General features: G+C 42.4%; 1 protein-coding gene across 1 annotated transcript in view; it reads left to right on the forward strand.

Moving 5' to 3' along the window:
* Positions 1-13,628, forward strand: part of LOC145532204 (uncharacterized) — a 331,653-nt gene extending 318,025 nt beyond the window's left edge. The window contains exon 5 of the mRNA XM_081556793.1: positions 13,475-13,628. The gene's annotated coding sequence lies outside the window, so the exon portion shown is untranslated. The remainder of the gene's footprint in view (positions 1-13,474) is intronic.
* The last annotated feature ends 7,232 nt before the right edge of the window (positions 13,629-20,860 follow it).

Consider the following 20,860-nt stretch of genomic DNA (forward strand, 5'->3'; position numbering starts at 1 on the left):
CGGGTATTTTCCTGATTTCTACTAAAAGTTATGCTTTGCAAACCCAGCCTGTGTCTGTATGGGAAAGGAAGGGTCAGATCCTGCTACCCTGAGGCTACCTAGCCAGCATTTAGCATCACTTACAGCTCACCTTTGTATGTGATGCTAAACAATCTTCCCATAATCCTGTTTGCATTGGCTTCTCTGCTGTTTTCCATGAACTCTATCATCTAGTTACTCAGCACCTGAGATAGGCATAGCCCTGGGTTCAGCGCTTAATGGGAACATAAAAGTACAAGGAGCTTGCAATCTAATTAGAAAAGAAATAGCTAGGTGCAGAGGTGAAGTGACAGATCGGTGCCTGTGTGTGTTTGAGAGGTCAGAGCTGGGTTGAGCAAAGAGAGTGACTTCTGCACACTGCCCTGGATTTGAGCTGGACCAGGAAATGTAGATACATTCTAGATGTATGAAAGAGGTGGAAATTATATTCTAGGGGAGGAACAGCATGTGTACACACTTTGTGCCAGTGATAAACATCTTATATATCAGGATCCAAAAGGAAAATTACCTATAGGGGCATCAGGGGTTCATGGTGAGGAATGGCTAGGTAGATAGGTCTTACAGGGACTTGAACACCAGGCTGAAACACTTTATCTCATTAAATACAACAATCTTACCACCTCTGAATAAATAACATCTTCCAGATGGAAAGTAAGGAAGATAAACTGCTTTGCGATCCATTACAATAATGACATGAAGCCAAGTTGTATGATTTCCCAAAAACCCATCATTTCACGAGCTACTCCTCGGGTAAAATTACTTTTCTGACTCTGTAGCGATATAAAAGAATACTCTCCAAACCACAACACTGAAGCAAGCTGGAGTACTTCGGGTTGTGCTCCCCTTGTGGATTTATAAGTCTTTATTGCTTTCTCATTGTGGAAATTGTTTTGGCAAATATGTATTCAGAAGTGCATTCAAAAAGCAAAAGCTGACAAAGTGGAGAGACTGCAAAATGTAATGGCTCTGACAAAGCAACAGAGAAATAGAAGTGACAGGGCTTGCATTTCCAGGAACTGTGTCAGTATTTTGTGTGACTGACCCAAGAGAAGATGAAACACCCTGCCTACCCCACAGTGACCTCTTATATGTCAGAATGAGACTGAGAGAAGCAGGAAAGTGGTGAGGGCAGGTGTCGGGAGTCTCCAGAGGAAATCACTTGAATATGCTCCTGGCCTGATGTGAGGGAGAGGATCCACCAAGGTAAGGGATGGTCCCCTTTATCTGGAAGATAACAAGGGCCAAGAGAAGCAACTTCTATCATTTTTTCTTGGCAGCCCTCATGCTGAGGTGTCCCAGCCAATGGTCTGAAAGCCATGAGGTCATGGTATGAGTTGTCACTGGGTCCCATTGTTCCCCATCACTGTCCAGTTCAGCATCCCTGCTGGTTCCGATGCATGAACCAGAAGAGCCAGTTTGGGGGTCATGGTCAGGTCACATAGCTTGTCCCACTCCACTGAGCCTGCAAATCCAGAAAGGACACATAGGGTGGGCAAGGTGGGGTAGGGGAGGCTAGGAGGGAGGAAGAGAGGGCAGACCCACTTTACAGTCCGATCAACTGAGTCAACGCTGCAGGACAAGGGAATTGGTAATGTCACTGCCAGCCTCACCTCACCCTTCTTTATACAGATGTGTCATTTAAGAGCCTTGCCGTCACTTCTTCCCATGGACTCTGAAAGCCTTCTTTTCATCCTCAGCTGCACACGTTGATGGACTAGCAAAGCCTCGGGATTCCTGCTCTTCTTTCTTGTGCTATGCTATTTGCCCAGCCTCTAGTCCCAGCTGGCAGCAGTCAGAACCTATGGGACCTCCATGCAAAGCTCAAGAGACCAGGTTGTTGTCCAGCCAATGTCTGAAATGTCAGGACCTTGGTTGGGCGTAGGCAGCCTTTTCTAAGGAGATGCTGGAGGAAGGCAGGTCTGAGTCTTCTGGGGCTCGGCCCAGGCTCCTAAGCATTCAGGAGAACAAAGAGATTGTCCTGAGGTTAAAAGCCATCCTCCTTTTCCCTGGTGGATGGGGAGGTACTCCCAATTTAATGACTGCTTCAGCTTATGAGTAGATCTGGGTCTCCCTAGAAGAAAAGGGAGAGATATGAGTGACAGAACCAGCTTTCTTTGGACTAACCTGGTAATGACAGTGTTGTACTCCTTACCCAGCTTGGTGCAGAGAAACTTTGGGTGGAAAAGGCTTTCTTGTTTTCCAAGCTGCAAGTTCATGACTGCTGAAGCCAAACGTGACCTTAGTGTCCTTTGGCCGCCCTGTCGTACCTGGGGTGGGGGTGTGGGAGTTTGAGGAATGGGGATTTAGGGATGTAGACGATAGGAAACTTCCTCTGTGCTGATTTTAGCACCTGGGACAGTCCCACTGCTCAACACCATCTTATACGTGGGCTGTCTGTGGGGATTGCTGGGTTTGTTGAAATCCTAAATGCCCCTCACAAGGAGTTTGCCTTCCTGCTACCCAGGGCAAGCTTTGGAGAAGTGGAATACAAGAGATGTATGAAAATTGAGGAAGGACTGAAACTAAATGCTTGTAAGTCTAAACCCAGAAGCCTTTCTTGAAGGTGTTGCTAAGGAAGTCAAAGATCTTACCTGTTTTACCCCCACCTTGAAGACGTTTCTGAGAGTCATTGAGCATGACACCGCCAGGGGGCAGTATGAAGCTGCATCCATTACTCATCATTTTGGTCTTGACCAAAGTCAAATTCAGACCACACAACCCTTTCTGTCCCCGTACAGCAGCTTTCTGAAAGCCCCCGGGTGGCATTTAAACTTTAGAACTTTGGCAATGTTTAGTAAATCTGACAGGATCATTAAGAGTACATTGGCTTTTTTTCTCCTTAAAACCAGTACCAAATTCAGTTTTACTGGGAATATGTTGCTGTTCAAATTCTCATCTCAAATGGCCATTTTTCTCTGACTTCACAGTCTGAAATAAGAATGCATTAGAGAATGCCCCAAACCTAAGTTGTAAAAAAGAAAATTTGTTTGTAAAGATTTGCTTCCAATCCATGTTATTAAAATTTAAAAGTCTCCAAGGGCGGCATGGTCCACCAGAGATGGATTCACACTTGGCTGAGTGTTTTGTTCAGTCCTTGCCTTGTGTCTCCCTGTGGCTCAGCTGGTAAAGAATCCACCTGCAATGCGGGAGACCTGGGTTCTATCTCTGGATTGGGAAGATTCCCTGGAGAAGGGAAAGGCTACTCACTCCAGTATTCTGGCCTGGAGAATTCCATGGACTCGATAGTCCGTGGGGTCACAAAGAGTTGGACATGACCGAACGATATTCACTTTCACTTTCACTTGCCTCATGTTAGGATTGCCCTGGGACTGGCATTACTCCTGCCTTCAGAGAACTTTTAGTCTCCCAGGGAATCTGATGAAATAACAAAAGTCAGTTCCCTGGCACTCTGTTAGCTTTTAGGAAATAACTGGTCAGTTTGGAAAATGAAAAAAGAAATAATAGAGTCATTTCTGGAACCATCACAGTTTAGGGAACCTGACATGTTCATAATCTTAGATTTTGGGATAATACTACTCTAGTGAATTTTCTAGCTCATCAATTCTATCCCAGCCAAATTAGGGTAAACAGCTTTCTCATTATTAAGGGAGCATTTCCCCTTTTTCTAAAATTTTCATTATTTCCTCAATCAATTCAGTCACTTCAGTCTCTCAGTCGTGTCTGACTCTTTGTGACCCTTTCCTCAGTAGTATTTAGCATTTTCTTAGGGCCCTGGTGGCTCAGACAATAAAGAGCCAGCCTGCAATGCAGCAGACCTGGGTTTGATCCCTGGGTGGCGAAGATCGCCTGGAGAAGGGAATGGCTACCCACTCCAGTATTAGAATTCCATGGACAGCGGAGCCTGGCGGGCTATAGTTCATGGGGGCCACCAAGAGTCAGACACGACTGAGTGACTAACACTTTCACTTGTTTTAGGGCAGTTTTGCTAATATATGATATTTGGGAATAAACAAAGGTTGAGGTGGCAATCCAGGGACTGTCTCCTGAAAGCTTTGAGAACTTGGAAGAACACTGAGTTCTTCAATTGAAACAGCAGTAAAATAATGTCACTGCGCTATGAATCAAGTGCTGTCTTCTTGCCTAATGTGTGTTAATTCTAATTAAACAGCAAAACTGAGCCCTGATTTTTTTTTTTTTTTTTTTTGGCAAGGTTAAGCATATTGTTGAGTGCTCTCAGCACAGGATAGCAATTTATAAACTCTGAATCCAGGTCCCAAGTCTATTATTGACTTTGGGAAAGTCGTTTAACCTTTTGTCTCTTATTTCTGTGGAGGGAAATGAAAGTCATAAAATGGCCCATCTCACTGGAAGGCTGTGATTAATGTCACAAATGACAGAAATATACTTTGCAAGTTCAAATTGATATTGCAGTGCTGACGTGAACCCCTAGCCAAGGGACAAGGGTCCTGTTTCATAGACAAGGAGGCCCTCTGCCTCCCTCTTTTTTCCCACCTCCATCCTCTGACAATGTCCAGATGCTTCCAAAACCTTACTCAGCTCTTCTTGACTTTATATGAAGCAAGCAAGTGCTAAGGCGCTTAGTCATGTCCAACTCTTTGCGACCCCATGGACTGTAACCTGCCAGGCCTCTCTGTCCATGGTATTTTCCAGACAAGAATACTGGAGTGGGTTGCCATTTCCTCCTTCAGGGAATCTTCCAACTCAGGGATGGAATCCATGTCTCCTGTGTCTCCTGCATTGCAGGCGGATTGTTTACTGCTGACTCATTGGGGGAGCCCAGGTGAAACAGACACACAATCATTTCGGAGACATTTAGTAAGCATCTTATCTTTACATTCTTCAGGAAGCACGGACTGTGAAAGTCAAGTTACCATAGTTGTGTGTGCACCCCTTCTTGCTTCATTGTGATGGAGAAGCAGTGGGGTTTGGGGAATGGAGGGTCAAAGTATCTTTATGACATACGAAGGAGATAGTTTCTCTATAAGAAGAAAGCATTGGACCAGCACCCCTTGCAAAGGGTTTCTCCTCACTAGACAATGAGCATAAAAGCTGGACCTGGCGATTTCCTTTTTTACTATGTATCCAACAACGGGCACAGTGCTTGAGCCAAAATAGCCACATGATAAATGTCTGTTGAAAGAAAGGTGGGGGAAAAATCAGCTGGTTCATTTGTAGTGCTAATAGCCACACCAAAGTGCTTAGAAGCTGCATTTTCTGTGAAGATCTAAATAATGAAATTCTCATGAAATAACAGGAAGTTATACCGATCAATTTTATCTCCATGCATAAGTTGGGTTTTCCTGGTGGCTCAGATGGTGAAGAATCTGCCTGCAGTGCAGGAGACCCAGGTTCGATCCCTGGGTTGGGATCCCTTGGAGAAAGAAATGGCAACCCATTCCAGTATTCTTGGCCTGGAGAATCCCATGGACAGAGAAGCCTAGTGGGTTACAGTCCATGGGGTCATAGCATTTAACACGACCGAGCAATTAACACACACACACACATAAAATAAAAATTTAATAATTCAATAAATGAATTTTATTTCTATTTTTTATTTTTATGTTTTAATATCCACACCAAAAACATTTCAGAAGAACTGTAATTTAAAAAAAATTTTTATTGAAGTATAGTTACTCCACAATATTGTGCCTGCTTCTGCCATATACATATATATACCAGGGCTTCCCTGGTAGCTCAGCTGGTAAAAAATCTGACTGCAATGCAAGAGACCCCAGTTTGATCCCTGGGTCGGGAATATCCTCTGGAGAAGGCATAGGCTACCCACTCCAGTGTTCTTAGGCTTCCCGGGTGACTCAGCTGAAAAAGAATCCACGGGTTTCTACTCCAGTATTCTGGTCTGGAGAATTCCATGAACTATATAGTCCATGGGGTCCCAAAGAATTGGACACAACTGAGCGACTTTCACTTTTCTGCCATATAGCCAAGTAAATCAGCCGTACACGCACATACAACAACCCTCCCCCCCCTTTCTTTTTTATTTCCTTCCTATTTAGGTAACTATAGAGCACCAAGTAGAGCTCCCTGTGCTATACAGCAAACCCTCATTGCATCCATTCTACACAGAGTAATATATATATTGTCAATCCCAACCTCCCAATCTATCCTGCCCACCCCTTCCCTGCTTGGTATCCGTACATTTGTTCTCTACATCTGTGTCTCTATCTTTGCTTTGCAAATAGGTTCATCTGTACCATTTTTCTAGATTCTACATATATGTGTTAATATACGATATTTGTTTTTCTCTTTCTGATTTACTTCACTCTGTATGACACTCTCTAGGTTCATCCACATCTCTGCAAATGGCACAATTTTGTTCCTTTTATGGCTGAGTAATATTCCACTGTATACATGTACCACATCTTCTTTATCCATTTCTCTGTTGATAGACATTTAGGCTGTTTCCACGTCCTGGCTTTTGTAAACACTGCTGCAATAAATATTGGGGTGCATTCATCTTTTGGAATTATGGTTTTCACTGGGTATATGCCCAGGAGTGGGATTCCTGGGTCATATGGTAGTCCTATTTTTAGTTTTTTAAGGAACCTCCAGACTGTTCTCTGTAGTGGCTGTATCAATTTACATTCCCACCAACAGTGTAAGACAAGAAATGAATTTTAACTTCCATCTTTGTTACTTTGTAGAGGCTTTTTTTAGTAGTCAAATTTATCTACAAGCCTGAGTGCCAAGAATGCAAAAAAAAGAAAAAAATTCTTAAAAAAAAAAGAGAGAAATACTAGTTTAAACTTATATTGTGGATTTTGCAACTAAACCTAAGTAACTCACATGGGAAAATGCAATTTCAGTCAGATGGGTTTTATTCTTGTTTACTCCTAAACATCCAAAATATTTTTAAAAGTAAAGGTATAAAGAGGAGATACAAATGCCTTCAAAACTGACCAGAAGCTGGGCTTCTCAGAAGCCCAGCATTACTTGAGAATTGAAAAACAGCATACATAGCCTGGTGGTCTCATCTTTGTCAAAAGTACAAGTAATTCCCAGGTCCCACTACAGATGATTTGTATTGAGATTTCAGCAGTTTGTTCAGTGGGCTCTTGCAAAGAAGCAGCCAACTTCCTACCAATTTTCTACCAACTTAGAGAGCGTTCTATCATGAAAGGCAAAAAGAACTTGGTATTATCTCAGGAGAAGAGTTATAGTCTCTTAGATTACCACATGTCCCCAAAAAGCTATTGTTGAAGGGAAAATAGACGGTCGCTTGGGAGAAAATGTAGATTTAAAGCCATTTTCGAAAGAAATGCTTTATTTTTTTTAATGACTTGGATCTATATTCAATAAAGAGCTTTGCTAATCATTTTTCCTAATTACTTTGGCTAACTCACATTTGATGAAAAAAAATATATATTGTGAAGACTGCAGTAAAGTGTAAGTTGCTCTCCCATGTAATTAGTTTGTTCTGGGAGCTCATTTTTATTACGAAAATAATTTGCAGTAGGTAGTTATGAGGGAGGGGGCTCAAGCTCCAAGGCTTCGGGATGGTATTTCCTGTATGAAACCTTCTCTACCATGACAATTCATTTTATTTCTTGGAAGTCAAACATCTCCTTTGCATCTAATTTCAGATAAACAGACTCAACAAATTCAGGCCCTCGACTGTCTGACAGCGTTTCTGTGGCATTTCATTCATGAAGGGGATTAAAGGCTTCAGGCATCAGTGACCATGTATTTCCTTCCACAGTGCCTATTTCTGAGGTCCTGTTTCTCTTTCTTGTCTCTCTGTCCCTCCCGGTGCCAAATTGATCGTAAGGGAGAAACAGGGACTGGTGGAGGTTGGAGGGAGCGGAAAGCCACGCCCATACCTAAGTGACTGCCCTTTAGGAACACTGAGTTCTTTTGTTCATGGTTCCCTGAAGCCAGGAGGAAAGAGGGAGGTGCTTTCATTTTCTTTTCTAAAACCAGTCTCTTGGCCAGAGCCTGGGATCCTATCAAACCAACCCCCAGGAACTTTCTCTCAACTATTTTCAATTTTATCCTCCACTTGACTCTCTCTCCTCTGCCTTCAAACATGAGTAAGTTCATTTGTACTTAAAAAAAAAAAAAAAAAAAAGACTTAATCTTACCAGTCTTCAAACAAATGTTCTTTCCTGGGTGCTTCTTTCTCTCTCTGTGATCCACTTCCTGACTTTTAAGTACTTTGCAGTCTTGGCCCTAACCAGAAATACCTTTATTTCTAACATGTTGACTCAATAAAATGAAACCTCAATACAGAAGGGACAACGTGATCTCAATCCTTAACTTCAGGCAGTGGTGGCAGTGAATTTTTACCCCCAGAGAATCTATTTCTAGGACCTTATTTCTCTTTTCTGCATCTCTCTAACTCCCATCCCAGTGCCAATTTGTCTACTTGGGAGATAGATGGAGGGAGAGGGATGCTCTGCCTGTATCTAGAGAGATTCCCCATTTAGACAAGGCACTGGGAAGGCTGTGTCTTTGGGCAAATCTTAAAGTGTTGACTCATGCTTTTCAATCTTCCAACTATGTTGGATATATTTGAAAGACTAGTTGGGTTTCCATGACACTGTGTTTTGAATTTAAGTTTGAATAATAGGGGAGAATTGGTCAGGGACCTGGACACTTATAAAAGGTCACAGTGATCCTGTGGATCGATAAAGAACTATCATAAATAGAGAGCCTTCTATGAGCAAAGTCACAGACATGATTCTAATAGAGAAAGATGGCTGACTTAAAAGTGATTCAGAGCTGAATCATTGTTTGATTGGGGTTCTTTATTTAGACTCTGGAAATAGTTCCAAGAGAAAAAGGAGGCATTGACTAAGTTACAGTATAAGAGACAGTATGTTTGGCTATATATTCAGATATGCATAATTGAATGTCTTTCACTGGGATGGTTTTATAGTCACATTTCTGAGAATAGTTCTATCACTAAAATAGCCATATATGTATATATATTTTTTAAACTTTTCTTCTGGGCACTAATATTAAACAGTTGGTAAGAAAACTCTTAGATTAGATTGCATCACCAATTCAATGGACGTGAATTTGAGCAAACTCTAGGAGATCGTGGACGGCAGAGGAGCCAAGCAAGCTGCAGTCCAGGGGTTGCAAAGCACCGGCCATGACTTAGCAACTGAACAGCAACCACAACAACAAAAGAAAACTCTTGCATTGCATCTTAAAATGAAAATACAAATAAGTTAGATTGCCTGTTGTATGTGTATTTGGTGGTATTTGTTTGGGTTAATCTTTTGGGTGATTCGAACAGGAAGATTCAGAAGAAAAAGATAAAGACTATGTATTTGCTCTGGGAAGAGTTCCTAATTGCTGAAAATTGCAGGAAGCTGACCTGAACTAGGAAACTGAGGGTTCACATACTCTGAGCTGCTGAGACCAGGACTGGTCCCTGGGCAGAGCCAACTGGGTTCTGACAATCAAGGAGCAGGAGCAATGTGATGAGGGCGAGGCCACTGCCATCCTTGCCACCATCACTGCGTCTAACCATCCCACTGTCTTTGAGTCATTTCCTTGGGGTTTAGAGAGGAGCTTAGGTCACCTGTCTGGGCCCTGGCTTCCAGGACTGCTGAAAGTGATGAGGGGAAAGGGAAGGAGAAGATCTGAGGAGGATCTGACTCTTCCACAGCTTCCTTAGATTGGAGGATGAGGAGACACATACTCTGAACAAGTGTGTACAGTGGAGAGAATTTCCCTAGAACAGAAAGGGGCCTTGGGTTTTGGACAGCTTCCCCTGCTGGCCTCCCCCATACTCCATTTTCAGAGAGAAAATGTGTTAGAAGGTGAAAGTGAAAGTCACTCAATCTATCTGACTCTTTGCGACCCCATGGACTAGACAGTCCATGGAATTCTCTAGGCCAGAATACTGGAGTGGGTAGCCCTTCCCTTCTCCAGGGGATCTTCCCAACCCAGGGATCGAACCCAGGTCTCCCACATTAGAGACCTGTGGGAGGAAGACACTGGCTAATAAAAATTAGCCAGAAGACTCTAGCTAATTAGAAGACTCTGGCTAATAAAAATTCCACATTTCCTCTGTTGATTTATTAAATTACTATAGAACTCATAACACTGTTCTAAACATAGTTAATATATTGTAATAATTTCTAGCATTGTATAATTTTGTAATCCAACTCAATTAAAAGTATATACCTTTATACAATTAGCATTAGGCATTGAGAAATAAAGTGTGTTTTAGGGGATGACGTCATTTCTTCAGCTTCAGATATCATCTTTGTTTTACGTTGAACCAGCGATAGCTAGCAAAGGGTTTAAGTGCTTTATTTAATAGGAACTTTTCTCCACATCCTCTCCAGCATTTATTGTTTGTAGATTTTTTAATGATGGCCACTCTGACAGGTGTGAGGTGCTCCCTCATTGCAGTTTTGATTTGCATTTCTCTAATAATTAGTGATGTTGAGCATCTTTTCATGTGTTTGTTGGTCATCTGTATGTCTTCTTTGGAAAAATGTCTTTTAGGTCTTCCACACTTTTTTTTTTGATTGAGTTGTTTGCTTTTTTGTTATTAAGGTGCATGAGCTATTTGTATATTTTGGAGATCAACCCCTTGCCAGTTGTTTCTTTTGCAAATATTTTCTCCCAAATAAACAAGAACCCCTGACCTTTGTACTCTTCATACAGTATTTCTTTTTTTGTTTTTTGAATGTTCATAAAGCTTTTATTTTTTTTAACTTGATTTTATTAAAGTCTAGTTGCTTCACAAGGTTGTATTAGTTTCTAGTGGTAGCAGTCATTCAGTCCTGTCTGACTCTTTGTGACCCCACAGACTGCAGCCCGCCAGGCTCCTCTGTCCATGGGATTCTCCAGGCAAGAATACTGGAGCGGGTTGCCATTCCCTTCTCCAGAAGATCTTGACCCAGAGATCAAACCCAAGTCTCCTGCACTGTAGGCAGATTCTTTACCATCTGAGCTATGGGGAAGTTTCTGCTGCTGCTGCTGCTGCGTCGCTTCAGTCGTGTCCGACTCTGTGCGACCCCATAGACGGAAGCCCACCAGGCTCCGCTGTCCCTGGGATTCTCCAGGCAAGAACGCTGGAGTGGGTTGCCATTTCCTTCTCCAATGCATGAAAGTGAAAAGTGAAAGTGAAGTCGCTCAGTCGTGTCCGACTCTTCGAGACCCCATGGACTGCAGCCTACCAGGCTCTTCTGTCCATGGGATTTTCCAGGCAAGAGTACTGGAGTGGGGTGCCATTGCCTTCTCCAGGGGAAGTTTCTACTGTACAGCAAAATGAATCAGCCATACTTATACATATATGAAGTGAAGTGAAGTGAAGTGAGAGTTGCTCAGTCATGTCTGACTCTTTGTGACCCCATGGACTGCAGCACGCCAGGCTCCTCTTTCCATGGAATTTTCCAGGCAAGAATACTGGAGTGGGTAGCCGTTCCCTTCTCCAGGGGATCTTCCTGATCCAAGAATCGAACCAGGGTCTCCTGCATTGTAGGCAAAATCTTTACTGGCTGAGTTATCAGGGAAGCCCCACTTTTATGTATATCCCCTCCCTTTTGGACTTCTGTACCATTCAGATCACCACAGCACTTTAAGTTGAGTTCCCATAATGCAGTATGTTCTCATTAGTTATCCAATTTATACATAGTATTAATAGTGTATATATGTGTCAATCCCAATCTCACAATTCCTCTCACCACCACCCTTCCCCCCTTGGTATCCATGTATCAAATAGCATTTCTTTAACTGTGAATGCCATCAGCTATTTCACATTTAAGAGAAATCTCATTTTATATTCTTGCATGCTATCTAGTGCAACCATTTGGATTTCATAAATGAGAAAATTTAATTGGTAGCCAGTGGACCAGAGAAATTCTGTTGCAAAAAGGGGCAGGTTTCACAGTTGCTTTCCTCACAGAGATTATGCTGGCACAGGATAACCTTCTGATTGATTAAAATGTTGCTCTGAATCATATAATGTTTTCCATAAATCTGCTACCAATAGTAGTTTGCAGTAGTCAAACAATAACACTTCAATCATTCAGACTCAGTGGTTTCATATTTCTCTTATCCTGACGTCTCTAAATTTTGAATTACTTTGGAGTTCTGCTGATTTGAAATTAAAATTTACTAAACAAGCACTCTCTTCCAAAATCTTACAAATTGGGTGGCAGTATTCAAATTATGAAGGTGAAGGACAGGGAAGCCTAGTGTGCTGCAGTCCATGGGGTCGAAAAGAGTCAGACACAACTAAGCGACTGAACAACAACAATTCAAATTATTCTAGAGACCTCTTTATTTTATTCAAAGATGAGATTTTCAGGTACTACCAAGTATTTTTTATTTTTTAACAACCAAATGATTGCAAATGGCTATTTTAGGGTCAAAACTCAGTAATGTGTTTTGACACATTTTAATTGTGTTCAATGATTCTTTTTCCCCATAGTTTCATCCATGATTTTCTTTCCAGTTAGCAATGTGTTTCTCTGGATACTAAGAAGAATTGAAGTAAACAGATTTCCATTTGGGGAAATGTTGTCCTAAAGGTTGTCCTATTCTGTGCTCACTCAGTTCACTGACATCAACTAAACTACTAGAGCTCCTGGCAGCATAGAAATCTGCTGACTGTAGGGAAAGATGGCAAAGTCAAGTTTTGTTTTCTGGAGTTCCTCAGTGATCCTGGACTCCTGCTCTACAGACGAGGTCCTCTTGATTTCATCCACAATTTCGGTATCTTTATGTTGGGCAACTCATGGTCTTCGGTGGTCCAGCCTCCCTCTATGGGTCCCCGGTCCCATGGTTACTTCCCATTGAAATGGCTGATGGAATCCAGACTTCTCTGTGTATCAGGCTCTTGAAATGATCCAGCAATCCCTGCTGCCCATCACTCCCAACAAAGGGAGCAGAGAGGTGAATCAGAGACAACTCCGCCTTTCATTCAGTCTCTGATTCTCAGTTGACCTTTCCTGATTTCCTTCTGCTTCCAATGACACAAATGTGAAAGTTGCTCAGTCATTTCTGACTCTTTGTGACCCCATAGACTGTAGCCTGCCAGGCTCCTCTGTCCATGGAATTCTCCAGGCAAAAATACTGGAGTGGGTTGCCATTCCCTTCTCCAGGGCATCTTCTCAACCCAGGGATCAAACCCAGGTCTCCCACATTGCAGGAGGATTCTTTACTGTCTGAGCCACCAGGAAAGCCCAAACTACACAAGTCTGCTCTTCTTTTCATGGTTGATCAGTTTAATGTGTTTACATTCCTTGGTAGTGTCTGACTAAAGCTTTGTGAAAAACTTAAAGTTAAAAACTTCTGACTTGGGTAACTTGTACAGAGGCGTATATAGGATTACAACCCATTCTGCTCTTCACATCATGCATACATAGTACTCTATATCCTTCCTGTGTGTTTTAATCAGCTTAAGTTTCTAATTACTCAGCAGTTACTTGGTGGAAACCATGACATTATTATTTGCATTTTTCAGATGGAGAGACTGAGATCCTGAGTTTGTACTGATTGTGCTGTGCACTGTGTGTCTGGGAGACGGGGTTGGAGCTTCAATCCAGAGCCCCTGGGTGTCACCCCAAAAGACTGTGCCACTTATCGGTAGAGGACGCCTCCTCTTCATTTTTTGCTAGGTAAGTCTCTCTTTTTATTAAATCATAAAGTGAGCATTCATCATCTTGACAGTGAACGAATTATGAGCTAAAGGCCTATCTATAAAACTTGGCTTCTGTTAATTCCTCCCTGAGCCCCGTGGAACAAAACGTCTGAGTCCAACCATGCACTCTTCCTCCAATGTGTATTTATTCTGATATCCAGCTGTTTTATTTTTTTAGCCATTCTTTCTTTGAGCTTTCAGGCAGTTCTGTCGATATAGGTATTACCTTTCAGGCTATGTTTTATGTACACTTTTGTGCCTGTCTTTGTGTTCAGACTCTGGCTTGAAGCCATCATGATGACTAAAGAATAAGAGAATGTTCAAAGATCATGAACCTTTGGCAGACAATATGTGAACTCCTGTAGGTATCTGATGACTTTGTATCTACGTAGTAAATAGAATGAATCAAAAGTAAGATCTTTTTAAAGGCCTACCCACTAATAATGACTTTGATCTACATCAAGTTCCCACAAAAGTAGCAAAATTAGTTTGCCAGTTTCATTGAGGTTCTTTTGCTTTGCCCAGATCAGCCTATGGAGGTGGATTTGGGTGTCTGGAATGGTGGGATGACCAAATCGACCTCCTAGCTTTAATTGTACTCATTTGGCCCAAATTCTGATCATAAATCTGCTGCAGGAGGGGGGACCTCTTCCAGGGCCTGAGAGTAGGCTCTTGCCTCACACTCAGAAATGAATTGTCTGAGGGGTCATGCACACTGACAGAGCAAGAGATTTTTGGGGGCAGAGGCACCTGGGTGGAGAGCAGGAGGGTAAGAGAACCCAAGAGGACTGCTTTGCCAGGTGGCTCACAGTCTCAGGTTTTATGGGGATGGGGTTAGTTTCCAGATGGTCTCTGGCCAATTATTTTGACTCAGGGTCCTTCCTGGTGAACTCTGGTGGCATGTGTCACTCAGCCAAGATGGATTCCAGAGAGAAGGATTCTAGGAGATTGATAAGACATATATAGCGGTGTCTCCTCTCTCCTTGGAGAAGGAAATGGCAACCCACTCCAGTATTCTTGCCTAGAGAATCCCATGGACAGAGGAGCCTGGTAGGCTGCAGTCCATGGGGTCGCGAAGAGTCGGACATGACTGAGCGACTTCACTTTCACTTTTCACTTTCCTGCACTGGAGAAGGAAATGGCAATCCACTCCAGTGTTCTTGCCTGGAGAATCCCAGGGACTGCGGAGCCTGGTGGGCTTCCGTCTATGGGGTTGCACAGAGTCGGACGTGACTGAAGCGACTTAGCAGCAGCAGTAGCAGCAGCCTCTCTCCTTGGAGAAGGAAATGGCAACCCACTCCAGTATTCTTGCCTAGAGAATCCCATGGACAGAGGAGCCTGGTGGGCTGCTGTCCATAGGGTCGCACAGGGTTGGGCATGACTGAAGCGGCTTAGCCTGCATGCATGCATTGGAGAAGGAAATGGCAACCCACTCCAGTTTTCTTGCCTGGAGAATCCCAGGGACGGAGGAGCCTGATGGGCTGCCGTCTATGGGATTGCACAGAGTCGGACACGACTGAAGCGACTTAGCAGCAGCAGCAGCAGCCTCTCTCCTTTTGACCTTTCACAAATTTTTCCCATTGGTGGTAACTTGTTAGTTCTGTGTTCCTTACCAGGACCTCCTGTTCTAAGATGATTCATGCAAGTGGCAACTACCTTGCTTGGCTGGGAGGGGTGGGGTGGGGTTATTTCTGTCAGTGTTCCCCTTAACAAATCCACTAGTTCAATTCTTTAATAAAAGCAATTTCCATTTTGAGTTTCCTCCAATTATAGATGGAGAAGGAAATGGCAACCCACTCCAGTATTCTTGCCTGAAAAATCCCATGGACGGAGGAGCCTGGCAGGCTACAGTTCATGGAGTCGCATACAGAAGTCTTCATATAGCCCTTACCATTTTACATCATACTGTAAAATTTTGTTGTTTGATGCACAGGAAGCTAAGATAGAGAAGAGACAGATCCTATGCCAGTACAGTGGTTATCACCTTGGATTTGCTTTAGTGAGCAATGTGAATCGACACACAGCCAAATTGCATTGTTACCCCAAAACATCATAACTCTAGAGTCACTGGCAAGAGGTCATTGAACTTAGTTTCCACAACTTTAGAATTGAAGATTCATGGCTTCCATGTTTATACCAGCTCTGATGCAGGAAATTCACTAATACAAGAGTCAGACTTGCAAAACAGCTTCTGAATTCAAGAAACTAAAAGAGAGTGTTTCCTTCTGTAAAGTGACAACATTGGTGGAACACCTTCAGATAAGAGAGGACATGTGGATACTGGACTTTGTATGGCTGGAGAGCTGGTTAGTAGGTCCTGTTTACTCTCGGCCAGAAGCTGAACCTCTGAAAGGGATTTCAGGAGTCCTTTTAGAGCTCCTGGTGATTTACTCTGATTTCCTTTCCTAGGCATATGGAGTCGATTTTCTACTGTCTCTATAAATACTGTTGTGTCTGTCTCTCTGCCAAACCAGCTACCTTTCTCACCCCAAGGAGAAGCCAGAGATCAGACATTCTTACACTCCAGCCCCATTAGACACCATGAGGGGAGGGAGCAGATTTGGCAGTCAAAATGATGTGTGTATTTGAATCTTGAAAGAGCCAGGCTACCCTCAGAATCAGTGGGCTCCCATAAATAACCTGTGTTCCTTCTCTCTTTGTGTGGTTTGGACTGGAATGCCTTTCTCTTTAGAGCTGTACAAGCGGCCAGAGATCAAAGAGTCAACCGTTTATGGATGCGTAGTTCATTACAAAGTCATCATGCTCAGCGGGAGGACTCTGGCCCAAGCACTCATAATTTTCTCCCATTACTATTTTGTTGCCTGGGTTGGGGTTTGGAGGGCACTCAAAGAACTTGCCACTACTTTAAATAACTTAAAAAAAAAAGAGTAGAGATGAAAATTCACTTTCAAAGGAGGGTTAAAGCTTAACTGGCATCTTTTTAGGCTATGGAATGTGGTAAGAGGGGATAGGAAGTAAAGAAATTGACCCAGTACCACAAGGAATGTGGTTTAAAAAGAATAATAGGCAGAACAGTATCCTTTATAATTGACTTACCCTTGGGTCAACATTACGGAGAGCCTTTGATAAGCAGAGCAGAACATATACAGGGATTTTTTTTTTTTTAAGCTCAAACTAGATAATATATTTGAAAAACAGGCTTTGAATTAGTTTGTTAGAATGTAAGGAATAAATGTGTTTCAAATTATAGCATTGGATGATGTTAACAATCCCTGGATTGTGGATAATCACAGTGATATGAAATAAAACTACTATTTGTTCAACGTCTACTGTGTGCGGGTGCTGTGCAGTATAGGTGACATCTTCTAATCCTTCCAGCCACACACAGAAGAGGTGTCTTTTCCTCACTCACATACAGGGAAACAGGACTCTGCAAAGTTTAAGTGCTTTACTCAAGGTCATTCAGTCATTAAGTGGTGAGCCCAGGATCTGAACCAAACTCTGGAATGAATCAGAATGACAGCCACTTAGTCTGTAGTTAGTGTTTCTGGTTCCTGATTCTTGCTCTGGCCTCTGTTGCAGGAGTTATTGGAGTGCCTTTGCTTTCTGAGCTGGGGGAGCCTTGCAGTCTGTGCTTGCTGCTGTTCAGGCTGGGGTCCATCCTCTCCAAGTCCTGCTTCCCTGCATTTCCCCATCCCTCACCCACAGGTCCTGCTCTGGCTTCCAGGACTGCCACTGACCACCACCCATGGGCCTTCTGCAGGGAGCAGTCCCTAGAAGGCATTATGAATAAAGTGCTTAAAAGAAATACTTTGTCAAATCTGTAAGGGACCCTTGTTGGACTTCATATTTAATTTGTATGGTTGTTGTTGTTCAGTCGCTAAGTTGTGTCTGACTCTCCGTGACCCTGTGGACTGCTCCCCAGGCTCCTCTGTCCTCCACTGTCTCCTGGAGTTTGCTCAGATTCATGTCCATTGGGTCAATGATGCTATCTAACCATCTTATCCTCTGCCACCCCTTTCTTTTTTTGCCTTCAATCTTTCCCATCATTAGGGCGTTTAATTTGTACACAACACATAAAATACTTTGAAAGACAACTCATGACACTGAATGAATCTGTGTCTTTGTCCCCAGGCTATCAGACTTGATCCCTGCACCTTTTACAACAGGTCATGTAGCTAAGGCCCTTGATCGGTTGTTTTTGCATGGATCTCAGGGACCGCATATCTAGTAAATAACTTCCACCAAACACTTAATCAATTACAAGGATAGCCAAAGAATATTTCCCCAAATGTATTCTTTTAACAAGAATCATGTTCTAGTTTTTTATACTTTTTATTACTTTAATTATAATCGAAGCTGAACTATGTGAATCAAAAAAAAAAATAGTATGCAGTGTAGTGCAAAGAACTCAGTGAATAGAGTCCATATAAAATCTCAATGGCTATGGAATCTTGGAGAGCCTGTGTCCTTGTCACAGGTCAAACCTGCATCACAGGGATTCCCCAAGATCAGATAATTCAGATGATGGAAAAGCTAAAACCCTTTGCCAATATGACCTTCTTTCCATGTTACTACCTTTTGTTCATCCCATCTCGTTTTACTGCTTTAAAAAATAGTTTTAAAGGGTCGGAAATAGAAGCAAATAATCGATCTATGCTTTTTTACAAATTTAATTGAAAGGCAATGGAGAGCATCATCTAAAAATCCCATGGCTCTTCTTGGCTCCAAGTTTTCCTGAAAGATTTCGCACGTGCCATGGAAGAAATTGTGAGTCAGCCTTCCCCAGTCCCGACTTTAAGAGTTGCAGAAATCATCTGCCAGGCAGCACATATGTTCTTAGTTCCATGAGAGGAAGAAAACATATTTGTTGAAAAGAAATGGAAATTTTAAAAACCAGTTGAGTTGTAATAAAGACACTTCAAATTTTGCTAACTTCTTTCCCCCTCTGGTGCCTGACTGCTTTCCCGGCCCTGGACAGCGTCCCCTGCTTATGAGACAGCTGTCACCCCAAATGCTGTATCCCTAGGGTGTGAGCTCCACTTGGCTGTGGAAGGCAGGCACAGGAAGTGCAGAATAACCAAAAGATGAAGTTATGATGCCGAAATAATCCATCAACAGTGACTCCTTTAATGCAGAGCATTCAAAGGCTGTAAATCCATTCTCTTATTAAGATCTTGTACAAGTCAGTGTGAAAATAAACTTTGGTAATAAACTACAGCCGACACTTGAGGGAACATGGCCATGACGAAGTCACTTGGCCAAGGTCACACAGCTAATGAGCCAGGCAGAGGCGAATAATACAACTCCTCGGTGTCGTGTCACATAAGGGACCTCCAGACATAGGAGAGGTATTCTCTTGTTTTCTTCTGGGCAGTTGTTTTCAAGGAAGCATATTCATGACCCCCTAACATGCTTAAAAACAGACTGCTGGCAGTACTATTGCCTCTATGTTATTAATAACATTGCAGGAACCAGACTCCAACAAGTTGTGGGTTACTCTTAAAGCAAAAGAAATCAGTTACAGGGGAAATTAAACTCTCTACTCAGTGCTCTACCTAAAAAAATGTAAAACTCATTTGATGATACTTTTTGTCCTTCTTCATCTCCCACTGAAGCCATTCTCTTCCTTGGTAATTGCTATTTGATGATTCTTGTGGATTGTCAGTCTGCATGTTTTTATTCATTAAATTGTGTAAGAGGGATGGGATGGGGAGGGAGGTGGGAGGGGGGTTCAGAATGGGGAACACATGTAAACCCATGGCTGATTCATGTCAATGTATGGCGAAAACTACTACAATATTGTAAAGTAATTAGCCCCCAACTAAAATAAATAAATTTATTTGAAAAAAAAAATTGTGTAAGTAAAAATCAATGCAATGGAAGAACTATGGCAGCCTCCACCACAGAACAAAGGCTTTTCTAAACCAGGCTTTCGCCTGTAGCATCTGAGTATATGTTTCATGTGGGTTTTTTTTTCCCCCAGGAATCCAATGGCATGATTTTACGTTTAGACAGAATCGACACTGACATTTTCTTTGACCAAAACAAAGTAAAGAGAAAAAGGAAGAAACATATCTACATTTAACTAAAAAACCTAAAGGCAATCTGAATAAGACTTTGAAAAAAATTTAATTTTTAATTGAAGGATAATTGCTTTACAATATTGTGTTGGTTTCTGCCATACATTGACACATCAGTCATAGGTCCCCTCCCTCTTGAACCTCCCTTCCACCTCCCACTCCATTGCACCCCTCTACGTTGTCACAGGGCACCGGTTTGAGCTCCCTGAGTCATACAGCAAATTCCCACTGGCTGTCTATTTTGCATATGATAATGTATATGTTTCCATGCTACTCTCTCAATTCACCTTGAAGCTTTATTTCCATTTTGTGGTCTAAAGCAGACCTAAGGTGTTTGTGCAGACAGGTGGTGAGTCCTTGGGCAAAGGATCGTGTTGACGTTCTGAGAATATTTCAGGATTCACATCAGAAAGGATTTTGAAACATGGTTTTAAACTCCCATTGAAACAGGTTGCAGGGTGAATCTTAAAGAGAAAACCAAGCCAGATAAACCCAAGATCTTGGCTTCTTGTCAAATCTCACTATTTGGAATCCCAGCTCAGGGAATTCCTTGGTGGTCCAGTGGTTGAGACTTCTCCCTTCAAATGCAAGAGATGTGGGTTCAATCCCTGGTGGGGAAACTAAGATCCCACATGCCATAGGGTGTGGCCAAAAAAACATTTTTTTTAATTAAAAAAAAAATAGAAACCCCAGTTCATCCTTCCAGAAGTCTTCCAAGGCAGCCCTCCCTAAACCCGTCCCTGCCGCAGACACCAGCCCTGCGGCTTCCTTGACCCTGCTAAAAAAAAAAAAGCTCAAAGAGTGCATTTTGCATAAAACTAGCAGACAGGAGCACAGCAAGAGAGGAATTCCTTAGTGGTAGAAATCTGAGAGGTTTGATGCTGGGATAGTAGTCTCTTTCTTTAGGATGAGTGGGGAAAGTTCTCCCCGTGCCTTTGAGATAATTACCCAAAGGTAATACTGAACTCTGGGTTTAGTTGCCGAAACCATGCAGGCTTGGGATTTTTTAGAAAGTCAGAACTTTCAGAGGATTGAAACGCCCATTACGATGAACTGTAACTTAGGAGTACCCAATAGAGACAAGAGAATGGAAGACTTTTTTAAAATACAGTTTTATCAAAAAATTTGAACTTCAGCTGCATTAAGTTGACACCAATTTCCACAT

Source organism: Giraffa tippelskirchi, chromosome 13 (assembly GCF_054371585.1).
Source record: "Giraffa tippelskirchi isolate mGirTip1 chromosome 13, T2T-mGirTip1v1.2.pri, whole genome shotgun sequence".
Lineage (NCBI taxonomy): Eukaryota > Metazoa > Chordata > Mammalia > Artiodactyla > Giraffidae > Giraffa > Giraffa tippelskirchi.